We start from the raw sequence: 12,889 nt of genomic DNA, 5'->3' as shown, positions 1-12,889 counted from the left end.
TGCTGTATGGTTTATAATTTTCTTGATCCTGACTTCAATGGAAATGCTGTGTGTGGAAGGATGACAAGATTGGGCCCTGAGGCAAGAGCTCTGTAGGAATGTTATTGTTGGAATTTTAAGAAACAACATCTCTTAATTGGGCCAAACCCAGGCCATCTTCCTCATGCCAGTAATCAGTGCAACTACTCCCATGAGTAAAGAGAAAAGCTGAAAATTATTACGGTTTACTTGAAAAGAGCCTATCTTTTGGGGAGTCTTTCACTGTTGTCTACATACAGTTGTACTAATGCCATCTAGTTGGCAGTGGGAGGTGGTTTCCTAGCTCATTAATCCCATGATACAGATAAATGGATTAGTCTGATCTTCCATTTCTAGTGAATATTTTGCCCTGTTCATAAATAAGCAGAAAATTTGCTACCTGTGTTCCAGCAAGGTCAAGAAAATATGTGGTTCCATACTGCCAAAATAGGAAACTTGAAACACTTGCTAGCTGATGCTTAACACATATCACACTAACCATTGCTTATTTTCATGAGTAATAAAGTCACCATTCATAAAATTCAAATTTATGTACCTATTCAGAGAATTTCAACTTTGCTCTTTAAACACTACAGCTCATAGGTCAACTTGACCATTCTCAAAGAAATGTTTTTGCCAGACTGCTTGAAGACCTTATTAAAGCTCCCAGTAACTTAATATGATTTCTTGCAATTAAGCAACATGTTTTGGACACAAAAGGAACACTGTTACCATTCCTCATACGTGGAGCACTCTGTATTGATAACTTTAAAAGGAAGCTGAATGGAATGAGATGGGGAAGAAGACAGAAGGATAAAAATAACAATAAGAACACAAAGCTGTAACAAATTCTAACACTTTATTGCTTGATGTACCCTGAGAAGCTTGGAAGTACAAATGTTTTCCCTATGAATTTTGTCCTCTGTTTGCCAAACATTTTAATTTGTTGTTTTTCTAGTACAGAAGAAACCAGCATGGTTTTGCCTTTTCCTTGCATTTCTGTTGGTGTGTTAAATTCACACTATTATATTTGTAAAGGTGTCAGCAGCAATGTGCACAGCTCTGGAAACACAGTTGCATACTAGAAAATTGCCATGTAGTCCACCTATTGCTTTTGCTTTGTATGAAAGGCCTGTTGCTTGTTAATTACACACCACAGAGCATGGAACAGAGGGAAGCTGGGCAGACAGTGAACACACTAACCCACACTGTCCCTCGTGGCATAAATAGGGGGAGAATGAAAAAATGTACCAAAATCTCTTCTAAAATAGAGTAGCACAAGCTCCACTCAATAGCCCCATCAGCTCTCAGTGAGTTTGTTCTGTGAAAAGAAATCAATTGGTGTTGCAGTGAGTGAGGAAGCTGCAGTCTTGGAATGGGAGCCTTTACCTCCATGCAGTAAAAGCAAGGGCACTTCTGCCTTCCAGACACCCAATATGCAGCCATTTGCTTGTGAGCACATTTTGTGAAGGGACAAACTCTGCACACCAGACTTACTGGTTTATTGAGCTGCATCTCAGAATGGAGGAAAACTTTCACAAACAGCTCAGTAAGCCAAAACAAGCAGATTGTGGCTCAGCTCTGAAGATCCCTCAGTTAAGCCCTGCGACAACCTGACTGTGAGACAGCAAACGGATGTACAATGGGGGGTTTCTTCTTCTGCAAATGAAGCAGGAGCTACTATTCAAACATGGTGAACATGCATAACTGAAAAGAAGCCACAATGGTTAAACAATGGCTAAATGGGAAAAGAGACACTGCCTGGAGAGGAAAGGCTCATGGGCAGCTGGCTAGTAGCTTTCAACAAGTAAGGGAGATCCACACAAGCAAATTAGCTTTCCCCTCTCTCTCCACTTACTGAACTCTAAGCATTTCAGTGGATGCTATGATTTTTTTAGGTTATTCTACCTCTCATGGAGCTCAATCTCAAGTTTTAAGGAAATTGCAGAGGGAAACATTCTGAGTGTAAAAAAGTAAAATGCAGACTTGCTGCACAAGCTACAAAACCATGAAAAGATTTTTTAATACGACCATCAGAGACAGTAGCTAAGAAAAAGAAAGCATATACATAGGAGACATATTACTGATTATGAGAACAATAAATCACAGACACAGTGCACCAGCACTTAACAGCTGAAGACAGTCTATGGAATAACACCTAGCCACAATAACAGGCGGGAATAAATGTACTTTCAAGTATGGAAAAATCTACCCAGTATATGCGGTGCTTTCTCCAGGGTAGTCACCCTACACTGTCATCACAAATGGGTGTGCTTGCAGATGCAGTAATGGCAGTGAACATTTAATTGTCATCTCTGTCACTGTTAATTCCTTTTTTTTTTACACATATTATTACTTTGCATTGATTCTAGACAAAGAAGAAAGCAGAAGGACCTTGACTTTCAAAACTTTACAGGAGGCTGTACCTATACTTCCTCACAGAGAGCTGGAACCAGATTTCCCCAAAGTAATTAAAATGCTTTACATTTCTTTTTGTGACTTTGTCCAAAGCATGTAGAAACCTGTACATACCACCTCTCAACAGGCACAAGCACCTGATTGTAATTTTGTGGCCTTTTTCTTTATCTTGTATTTTTTATCTTCCCTCTTATTTTCACTCCAACATAGAGTATTCCTGTACCACAAGCAGAGCTCTTAGGCAGCATGTAATAATACAGCTGAATAATACAACTGCAGAAGCTGATAGTAGTTTATTAATTTGTGCAGAGTTTAGTTTCCTTTAACTCATGACTATTTTCTAAATTCCTGTATGCATTATAGTCTGTATAAAATTCCAGAGAAAGGAGCCTTAAATACTGCACAAAGCACAGAAGGACTAGAAACCCTACCAGATCACAAAGCAGCCCCACACAGCTCTGTACCACTACAGCAAAAATACCCATAAAGGTTCTTCTCCTTCTCTGTCAGTGATGGCTATTGGAAAGGAGAGGATGACACGCTTATTCCAGAAATTTCAAAACAATATCCAAGAACCAAGCAGCTCTCTGTGGAAAGATACCTGCATCATATCATTATAACTGCTATCCTCCAGGCACAAAGACACTGTTGAAAAGCAGCAAACATCAGAAAAAAACCCAACAAACAAACAAACCAACCAAAAAAAAAATCCACAAAAGCAAAAAAAAAAAAAAAAAAACCTAAAAAACAAACCCAAAAGACAAGAAAGCTTGAAGCAGATTGGAAAAACTTCCTTAGTTGCTCTAAGAAACAGCAGTTCAATCAAATCAATGACAATGAAAGAAGTGGGGTTTTTCAAATTAACATTTAAGGTAAGTCATTTTATCAGACCAATAGCCTTTTAACTGATGTTTATTTTTCCACCAGAGTACACAAGACAGGCTGATTAAAACAAACACTTTGTTAGTTTACCTTTAAATGTGAAACTTACGTCAGAATGACCAAGTCCTATACTACAAAGCAGCCTTTGAAATGAATAATGCCTTAATCCTTGAGTGGCTATATTTTATCATACACAGCTTATTTGTCCATGTTCATCTCACTCTGCTTTGATATTTGTAACAATATGGATTCTTACTATGAACCTAACTTTGCCATCAAAAGAGTAAGAGAACAAAGTTTCTATACTAATAATTCAAACAGCAAATCTTTGGTAAAAATACCAAATGAAATGAGAAAATATGATATAGCTTACAGTTCACCTTAGCTAAATTTTACAGAGGTGCTTTATATGGAGAGAGAAGGATTTAACTCATCTGCAACTGATTATAAGTGTATTCATTGCTCAAATCTATTTTATACAGTGGGGTAGATTCTCATTTCCTTTATAGAAAACATATATAAACAGACAAGCACAACATTTGTTCTAAAAACAGAGAAAATTCCAGTTATAAAGTCCTTCATTTGGAGATACAGTGAAGAACTCCAATTATCTCAGGAGGGTGTTGTTATCATGAGACCAAAGCCTCATGGCTTCAGTGTGCTTTCAGAAATACTGTACTTCTGAAAGAGTACTTCTGCTTGCATTTCAATATAAAAAAGGTGACATCTTGTTCTATGCATGTGTAATAGTAAATCAGCAAGAAACATTAATTAAGTTTATCTGAAAGTTGTTGAACAGAAGGTTGGTACTTTATAGTTAAAAAAATTAATGAAATAAATTAAGACTCAAATTTATAAACACAAAGATAAGCAGCTTTATTTTCTGAACCTTTGAGTAGCTCTACTGACCCAATGAAGCAAGTTCATATGCCTTTTCTCTGGAAAATCAGTCTTGCATGAGACATAGCATTTTTTCAGGGAAAAAACCTGTTTGGGAGTAAATTCAGAATTAAAGTGCATGGATCCTTTTCATCTGGTCACATACCAGTGAAATAATAGAGATAATTCAAACAGAGCAGAATAAAAGTGGTTGGCATTGGAGATTCAATACTCTATTACTTAAGGATAAAGAATTTCTAATAGCCATTAAAAGGAAAATCAAGGAATATATAAATTTTAATTTGGTCTCTGCATCATATCATAGTGCACTGAAGGCTTTCAAAGTCATTTTTAGAAGGTGGATTTTAGGTGTATGTCATGAAATTAGGAAATGCCAAAGGCAAGAATAATTTGAGCTATTAGCAAAGATAACAATAAAAAATTAGAACATCAAAAATCCCATAGTAAAAAGCTTATGTAGAATTGCTACAGATTAAGGCACTATTGAATAATATTGCTGTTAAAGAAGCCAATTATTTTTATAGACCAAATAAATTTTTCTATGATAATTCATATAAAACTGGTAAATGGTTAACTGCCTTAATAAAAGGGGAAGAGAAATCTCAACATAACAGCAATTTATACAAAACAAGGGGTGATAATGAACAAGAAGAATTAGGTATGTGATATCTCCAGGGCACGTTATAAGACTACATAAATCTGAAACTTCTGAAGATTATATCCAAAATTAGGGACTGAAAATGAAGAAATTGAATGTTATCTATCTTTTCTTTAACACAGGAATAAAGAGGTTGGCTATGGTCCAAAACACATTGGGAAGTCAGACCTCAGTGACACCAGGCAAAGATGGTTCTCCATCAGATTTTTTTAATGCTATATTTTAAGTACTTGGGCTCTTTAAGCCACAGATCTTCTAATTTTCCTTTGAATGAAGCTAAATAGCCCCTATCACATTACTGAAATAATTTCTATTTTGAAACAGAAAACAAGGTCTTTGGCATTGTTCATTTGCAAGCCCTTTTTTTCTCATTTTTGACAATATCAATAAAAAAGACTCCTATCACAGACCAATTACATGGTATTTAACATTAGCAGTATTTCTGCCCAAAATATTTTCTACTCCCCTAACTGGTAGCTGCAGTAGCTATTGAATGACTGTATGACCAACAAAACTGGGAAGGGTTGTATAGATTTGTTTGAAACAGTGTCTTGAAAAGGCAGTTCTTGAGACCAAAACCTCACTTTGAATTGAGTCTTCAAACTCAACCTTTGTTTCAAATAAACATTTATCAGATGAGATAGCCTCCTCAGAGCTCTCACAAAGAATTTGTCCTTATTTATGAGTAAAATCCCTTCTGCTGAATTTAGCAGTTGATCCTACAGTGACCTCAGTAAGTGAAGATTCACTTTTATTCGTATCTTCTTTGCCGGATACTACAGGCAAAGATGGGTTGGTCCTACAAAGACTAACTTCATTTGGTTATTTTCATATTGTTCTGACTCAATCTGTTTAGTTAGAAAGAAGAGACTTGGTGAATAAGCTGTTTGTTCCCTTAGCATTTGCTGATCAGAAACAGTGACATTGCAGGAATACCCATGTTCAGGTGCTTCCTTTTAACTCACCTAACTCTCACTCATGATACTTTAAAAATTTTTGCTCCAGCTTGTATAAAGATTTATGATGAGAACAGGACATTTGGTCTTTGCATGACTCTTGATCTCATACATAACTCACTCCAGTTGACTCATCTTCTTTTGCTTAGGATGAAATTGATAGGCAAGCAGAATCAAGCACATTGTATGAATTTAAAACCTTTGAGATCTTTCTTTTTCTTTCTATTTTCCTTGAAAAAACATTGTGCCTGGGGAAGTCAAAAGCAATAGTGTTCAATATTAGGATAGGAACACACATTGGAGGTGGATTGTAACTAAAAGGTGTATATTTTCACTTGTCTAGCCAAAAAAATACCTTTCTGTGGTCTTTGAACTATCTGGTGTTGATTGCTAATGTGTACAGATTGATACTTGTATTTTTTGCAAGAGAAACTGAGTGTCCTTTCTATGTTTGGTTGGTTCCTGTTGTTTTGTTTTATTTTGGGTTTTTTTTTCTGTTCTGTTTATGGTTTGGTTTGGTTTGGGTTGGGTTTTTTTGTGTAGACTTGGTAAACATAGGGAAAGGGATTACAGGAGGTCATAGATGACATTACCAGTTCTTTATCCAGGTCTCAGTCCCTCCTGAAGAAAACCTGCCCTTCCATGGCAGAATGGTTTAGGAAGTTTGGTTTCCAACTCTTGCTGCGGGATTGTTGCATCTCATTGGACAGTTGGCACAACAGTAGGTACCCTCAAGATTTATGATAATTTAGCACCATGGGGACTCTACTAACTGCTCATAAGACTGCAGTTGGAATTATTGGATTTCAGTAACAGTTACAGACTTGGCCTTTAATTTAATTTCCAGTGTGCTGTTTTATTTCTGCCTCATCCAGCATGGTGTCAGCAATGCAGGATCAGGCCCTTCAACATTGCTTACTGACTGCTAATAAAACTCAATGCAGAAATCATGAGTTTGAAGTCAGTGTTTAACTAAGGGCACAAGACAATTTTTCTTAGTGAGAGACATTTTAAAAATGCTTAATGGCTTGATTTCTTGTGATCTCAAGAAAATTTTCATTTTAAATGGTTTCAGTGGACAAGTGAATTCAGAAAGGAATAGCAGAACAAAAAATAGACTTGTCTTCTTTATGCTTTTATAAAAAACCAAACATACTAGATTTTTTTTAAAGAAAATCATGTGTGTATGCACTCAGGGAATATGTTTCAATTACCTGGGCATCTTTTTATAGTACAAATTTATGATCCATAAAATTTGGAAGGTTTTGTGATGATGGGAAAGTGACTGACAATGTTACATGAGTGAAGAGATGAGCTACTTGAAGGCTGAGAAAAGAATGTGTTTTTTCCACAAGGACTGTGCACACCAATATTTTTTTATGAAAGAATTCTGCCATACTGAAGTATGAGGAATCTACACCAACTTGGTATTTTGGGCACAGAGAAGGGAAGGAAAATAATTAAAGGAAAGACAAAGCATGCAATTTGAAAGAGAAGTTGTCCTTCATTTGCTTAGCCGATTCCTGATTTTAGAGGACAAAATGATAGTGGAAAACCATTTTCCTTTCCCCAAGCCCCCATGAGACCAAATATAAAATTGGAGGACTGGTTTTAGGTTTTTTCTCATCAGTATTGATCAAAACCATAGCTTAAATAACTCTCAAGACAAAATATACCATTGCTGAAGTTTCAGCATTCTCCTTGTTCAGAGATGGTTCTAGAGATCAAGTGTTTCCATGACCAAAATTGCAGAGAACTCCTAGAAAATTCATAGATAATTAATTTTCCTAAAAAATCCAGAAGCTCTCTTTCTTTTTCTGTTCTTCACTGCAGAACTTTAGAAAACCTCAGACATCCACCCTTGTAAATAGTGAAAAAAAAAGAAATAACAAAAATTAATTGTGTTTAGAATTCTAGATCTTGAAGAGGTTTTTATACATTAGATTTGGTAAAGATACTAGCACTTCAATTCACTACTTCAGAATTGTTACCATTCAGAGCCAAGGCAAAAATGAGTACAATCAGGTTTCTATTCTCCAGTCTATTCCTTGTTTGTGTCCTGCCCCCCACATGTGTAGACAAGTGCTGTTAAGATTTTCTGTGTAGTTTCACTCCTGCAGAAACTACCTAAGATCAACAGGAAATACAAAAAGCTGTTGAAAAAGAGTAGAAGTATAGAGAAGAATTTTGGTAATTGTCTTCAGTTGCCTTCACACTGGCAAGGTGAATTTTTTTAACTGTCTTCTTTGGCTGATTTAAACACTACAAATGTTTACTCAGAGAGGAATAGGGCCAGTCGCCTCAGTTCACTCTGAGGGAAAAAAAGAATTACAGAGAGGACAGAAATAAGACAATCTTCCTCTGGCAGCATAGCATAAAGCGTTCTAGAGGAAACAGTTGCTTCATCCCTTCCCAATCTCTCACTGGTTATTACACTGAAATGCACCCCAGACAATCGCTATCATAATGAGGTTAACGGATATGATAAATTCAGCAGAAGCGTTCTTTGTTTTTGATTGACTTTGTAGCTGTGAACTAAAAAATGAATTCATCCTTCCCACACTTTATGATTGACAAATATTTTTTAGGGCTAATCTGAATATTCATTGACACATTTAAAGCTTTAGTGAAATCCTTGAATAAAAACTGTGGCAATAAAAAGTAATAGTCTTTTGAAAACACCTCAGAGAGGGAGTTCCTTCTTTTTCTAGGACACCCCTCTGGTGAAGAAGCATGCTGCTACATCAGATCACCAGAGAAGAAGAGAATGTGCTCAAGCACAGAGGATCCTGTGTACATTTTGCAGAGCTAGAGGGCAATTACTCTACTGTTGTTTGGCCCACACAAAAACTGTATCAGGAAAACCCCAAAATTTAAACCACATTTTCAATGCTATAAGACAGAAAAAAGAGTGCCATAAACAATTGGTACTATTCAGTGTATGATATTTCACTCATTTCATACTGTCAGTGTCCCTTTTAAGAGCCATAAAAATCTTAACAGTTGTGCTGCTGTAGGGCTTACACTTAATTGTTGCAAAAAACAAGTGGGAGTCAGTGTAATGAAAGACGTGCTCCTGCCCTAAAACTCCTTCAGGCACTAAATTAGAGTTCTCCAAAATAGGGCAAGGATTAGAACTACCTTTTCTACTTACCAGGGGAACAATCATTTTCAGCATGCATAAAAGTCAGTGTGCATTTTTTCACCTGTCCACAGGGATATTATTTTATTAAATAAATTCTGGAAATATAAAGATCAAAGTGAAAATGAACACTCCCTTTAACTTTTTTTTTCCTGTAACTTTCCTTCTAACTTCTATCTATACTGTACCTGCACACAAGCAATAGTTTCACAGCCCATTATTCTGCTCAATGCAAGCTGAGGGAATCTTCTGGATCAAGAACTGAACAGCTGGGAACACCCTTAATTATGTTCTAGGCTAGTGAAACGACAGTATAAAATAATTATTGGCACAGCACATTAATGTTTAAGAACAACAGCTTCAAGGTTTGGGGTTAATTTTAGAAAAAAAATATTCTAAAGTTGTATGTGGGAAAGGACTGAGGAAAAAACATAGCTGTAGAGAAAGAAAAAATTTACTGAAGCACTTGGTCAGCAGAACCAAGAATAAAAAAGCTGACTGAGGTAAAGTTAATTGAAAGCCAAGCTTTCAACTTGCTACTCAGTTTTTGGAGATCAGGTACTACTGACTCTCACCCACCCATCCAGCCTTCAGTGCAGCTTCCTTTCTCCTCCATCTTCCTGCTTTGCTTCTTTCTCCAATTCAGTAGGTTCAGCCCCTGTCTTTACCAAGTGTCAGCAGCTAGAGAGGACACCTGTCCCACTGCAGAAGAAGGCTGAGATCAGAGAGAGCCATGAAGCTCTACAGGGAGTGGGGGCAGCAGGAGATGGCTACCAGAACCACATGGTCCTTGTCACAATCAAACTGCTTTGCAGTATTTTCAAATAAACGGGCAAAAAAGACAATTCTTAAAAATGGCCCTTTGAGTGAGCATCACTGGTTACCAAGCACTGAGCACATATTATTATAAGCGGTAAATCATCAAGGGCCTTTTAATCATAGGCGATTTTTTAATTTAATTTTATTTTTTTTTAATTTAAGTGTGGCTGTGACAGCCTCATGAATGTGTATCTTACCAGGGCTGGAAAGCAGTCAGGTTGCAGGCACTTTCAACAGGGTAAAGTAAAATAGATTAGCCACATAGCAAGTTTGAAGTTTTAAATATCAAAATTGAATTGCACAACTTGAATACAAAAAGACTAACCTTTTTCAACAATATTTTTATTTAAAGAATTGTCACTTTCAGCAGAGGAACAGATTTTGCTTAAATTAAAAAAAAAAAAACCAAACAAAATTTTTCCCAAACTTATCATTTCTAAGTAAAGATAGAACCATCTGCCCACTTACACCAGCTGGGTGTCTGGCCATGAATGTCTGATATTTCATGCCAAATTGAGTAGTTATCAATGGTTTATTATTTATTTATTTATTTATTTGCCTACTTACTAAAAAATTCTCTCCACACTCAGTTAATTTGCATAGCTGCAATTCCATGTTTTCCTCCTCATTTAATTTTTAATGCACCTGAAGAATATGGTTGCTGTGCTGACCCCCAACTCGAAGTCTAATGAAGTCTCACTACTTCCAGCAGAACTCTAAACAAATGCTACCCTGGAAATCAGACTGTAGCTTTCAAAAGAACACAAATGTTCATTTATCAAAATAATCATATCAACTGCTATTTGAGTGCTTTATTTATATATCATATGTAAGTGGCTAATCAGAAGTAATAGCTGATTATTAAATACAAATGGTTTCTTATTTACATAAATAAGGCTTGTCTTACTTCTTTTGCCAGCTTTGGGTTCCCTGCTAGCCATCACAGACTGTATTGGCAGCCACAGTACCTTCACTGGTCTTGCCAATTTAAGTGGAAATAAATCTGATCTTTATTTTTAAATTGCAATTTAATATTGCTGAAATACACAAGACTGATTTGAAAATTTGGGTTTTTATTCTGATTTTTTTCTCAGACCAGCCTATCTTACACAGCTTGGAGTTTCATGGCTTAGTTCCGTTGCCATGTTTACAGACTGATACTTGATCTCATTGCTGCTGTTCCTCAGCACACTGGTGGTACACAGTCAACGGAATTGTAAAAATTGGAAGATTTCATCCCTTGCCAATGCAGAATTTTTATTTATATAGATTGGGGTCTACTTTAATTTTGACTCATTTGGGGACTTCATTCAATACACCAAGGGTTTGCCTAAACAGGGACACTCAGGAAAGTTAATCCAAAGTAATTAAAACAGTGAATTTAAAGTGGATTAGTTAAACCACATTAAACCCCAGTCCACACTGGGGTTTAATGTGGTTTAACTAATCCACTTTAAATTCATACCTTTAGTTAATTTGGATTAATTTTCCTGAGTGTCTCTGTTTAGACAAGCCCTAAAGTCCCAATCCTGTAAACAATTTATGCACACAAGTATTTGTATGTGATGCACTTAATTAGCCTCGATTCAGGAAAGCACTTAAGCTCTGCTGAAATCAATGGAACTTAAGTGCCAATGGATGGTTTTGCCTGAATTGGGACTAAAGGTACCACATGCAAAAATGTTGCCCTTGTCACTCATATTCACAGGAATCATGGTTTATTTTTGGATGTTCCTAGAAAGGACTTTTTCTGATATCCAGTTCATTTTCTTTTTGCCCTTCTCCATTAAATCTGTGTATAGCCTTGCTCTGCTCTATCCAGTTTCTCCATCTCTTGGTGTGCTGGCCCAACAGCTACGTGGTACACCACGTTATGCTGACATGATTCTGTGCTGGTGCACTGTGTGCTATAAAATCAGGTTGGTCTCTCGACATGTTTCAGAGGAAGTCTCACCCACATCAAATATTAGTTGAGGTAGTCTGGAGTACATGATTCCTTTTATTCTTTCCAACAGTAGTTCATCTGTCTTTTTTGCTCTAGCTCGCTCAGTTTTCCTTGATTCCTTTAAACTTTCCAGAACACATTAAGTCATGCCTCTTTGTCAAACTTACATGACGCATTTCATCATGTTTGACATAACTGTCAGTATGTTAAGCTATGCATTTTACTGAGAAAGCAGGAGATGTTTGGCTCTCTACTGGAAGAAGACACAGTATGTTGTAGCAGGTATTTGGGATGTGTAATTAGTAATAGGAGAATTATACTAAATTGTATCACTTGACATACAGGTTCACAAAGAGCTTAATAAGTTCCACTAAACCCAAGGATTTTAAAATTACTTAAGACTCATTTGAGTTATGGAGTAAATGTCTATAGCCAAATCTTACTATAATAAGAGGAATAATGCAGTTACTTTTTCACACAAGAAGACTCAGGTGGAGAATAAAAAAGACAGAACAAAACTTGTAATTAATTATTCTCGTTATGACTGATAAATGCTTTTAAATAATGTACAAAAGCAGAATTTAAGAGTGATTAAGTGAAGAGTTACAACGGAAACGTCAAGCTGACAATGGTGTCAAGCAGATCTTACTAGAAGAAAATACATCAAGTTTAAAACCAATATAACTTTATTCTTATTGGCTGTGTACAGAATACATTTCATTTTAGGGTCTAAAAATGACAGAAGTACTCCACAAATATTTCCCACTTTCTCTATGGGAATTCAGTGGATAGAGGAGTGCAGTTTAATTTGACTCATGGGAGAATCTGCAGTCATAAAAACTTCCTTGAGATTTTCTTAAGATTCCTGAGATTTCAAAATTTTCTGGATTACAGATCAAATATGAAATCCAAACAAGATGCTATAAAAATTTGAAATACAACTAATGTATGTATATAAATACACACAATACAACTAATATTGTGTGCATATATTTGTATACGCACACAATCATTCACACATACTTCAATAAAAATGCTTTGTATGTAATTCCCATAAATGTATATTTAAAATCTGTGGGAATTTTTATATTGTTTGTGTGAGTTAACTAATAGCAAAAGGAAAAAAATTTTGCTTTATATTTTATTCAATT

The sequence above is a fragment of the Molothrus ater genome, chromosome 1, assembly GCF_012460135.2.
Source record: "Molothrus ater isolate BHLD 08-10-18 breed brown headed cowbird chromosome 1, BPBGC_Mater_1.1, whole genome shotgun sequence".
NCBI classification, from domain to species: domain Eukaryota; kingdom Metazoa; phylum Chordata; class Aves; order Passeriformes; family Icteridae; genus Molothrus; species Molothrus ater.
This window is presented reverse-complemented; position numbering follows the sequence as displayed.